The following is a 2,035-nucleotide window of genomic DNA, read 5'->3' on the forward strand; positions in this document are numbered from 1 at the left end:
CCCCTTTTCAGCTGCCGTGGTTTGGAAGTGAAGTGTCGTTTCCTCCCCCACCCCCCCATAGGCTCACATGTTTGAACACTGGTTCTCCAGATGGTGGCGCTGTTTGGAAGATTATGGAACCTTTAGAGGGTAAATCCTAGGGAGAGGAAGTAAGCCATGAGGATGGGGGTGAGGCTTTTTGAAGCTTTGTCGTCTGGCCCCACTTCTTGAGTGTAGATGCAGTTTGATCAGCTAGTCTCTTGCTCTCTGCCTTGATGGACTCTGTCCCTCTGAACTGTGAGCCAAAATAAATGCTCCTTTAAGCTGCTTTTGCCAGGGTGATTTTTCTCACGGCAACAGGAAAATGATGAAGAGTGGTGGCAATGCTCAAAGCACAAAGCTCAAGAGCAGGTTGCTCCTCAGATCTCATTAGCTTACATCAAACCCCTTCATGGAGGAAATATCACTGGTTTGTCTTATATAGACTTTTGATACCACTAGAGCAGGGAAAAATAAAGTGTTGCTCCAGTGGTACACATACTTTATTAAGTTAACAGTTCAGCTTTGCATTGATTAGACTGTTCAAGACACAAAGTATAGAGCTTGGGGCTGGGAAGATAACTGACTCCATCGATAAAGTGTTGCTGGCTTGAATTAGGCCTTCTAGCAGTGTGTGAAAAGCCAGGCCTGGTGGCACATGCCAGTAACCCTAGCAATGTGCATGTGTGGAGGCGGATTTCTGGAGTTGACTGGCCAGCAAATCCACGAGTTCTAGGTTCAGTGACGAGGCCTTATCTCAAGAGGTAAGGTAGACAGTGACGGAGAGAGACACTCAACAGCAACCTCTGGCCTCCACACACATGTTCATAGAAACTTGCACATGTGTATGCCCATCCCCTATACACAGGAAACTAAAAAAAAAAAAAAAAAAAAAAAAAATGTACAGCTTGGTAGTTCTAAAAACTAGGTAAAGAGTTCAATAACACAATATATATGTGTACTTTGTACCAAGTAAGAACCATGTGCCTTAGGGTGTCATATAGCCTGGGTGTCAGATGACCTGCTCCACAGCCAACACCATACCATGTTAAATTCATTTGCAGCCTTTACCTAGAAAGCACAAATTTGAAACTGTAGTCAAAGTTAATTAATAAAAGAGAAAGCCAGGTGCATGATCAATATATGTGTTCTTACATGAGTTTCCAGGACAGGGGACCCTAACAAAGGACTGTAAGACACTGTGGAGTCTGTAACTACTTGAAAGCATTTGCTGCTTGCTGAGCAGGTATCCTGTGTGACATAAAGGCAGCTCATCCTTGGACTGACAACACTGTCAATTTCTATATTCTATGGGACAAACTTTGAGCTTTGGAGCTAGTAGAAAATTTGGAGACTTAAACACTAGCAGTGGATGGACAAGAGCTACTTACCTGGTTGGTGAGAATGTAAATGCATGGAGATCATGTTTATCCATCTATCTGGCATCACCATGCATCCTGCATCTACCTCCTGTCATCTCTCTACTATCTACCATCTCTTCTCTCTCTCTCTCTCTCTCTCTCTCTCTCTCTCTATATATATATATATATATATATATATATATATTATAAACTTAATATATATTTAATATATAAGATATATATTTACATATATACTATATAATATATATTAGATAGATGTATGTATTAGGGATGGATGGATATTGCAAACAGACAGGATTGACTTGGCATCTGCATGGCCCAGTCTTGCTCACTTCATCTGAGCAATATGCTCCAAGCCTATAACCTCCAAAAGCCTTTGCCACCCCCTCCCTGGAGAATGAAGGTTGGATGGGTAGGTCCCAGAAACCCGTGCAGGCCTAAGGACCTGTTGCCTACAGTTTCAGTTTGATGTCCCCTTGAGGACATATTGGGAGCAGGCTCCTAAGAAAACAGTAGTCAGAATCACAGCAATCCACATAGGGCCGTTGCTCCAGGTAGACTGTAGAGGGGTGACCAAGGAAGCTAAAGAGACAAAGACAGAAGTTGCTGCTCTGACATGGAAAGATAAATTTGCA

Source organism: Acomys russatus, chromosome 15, assembly GCF_903995435.1.
Source record: "Acomys russatus chromosome 15, mAcoRus1.1, whole genome shotgun sequence".
Taxonomy (NCBI): Eukaryota; Metazoa; Chordata; class Mammalia; order Rodentia; family Muridae; genus Acomys; species Acomys russatus.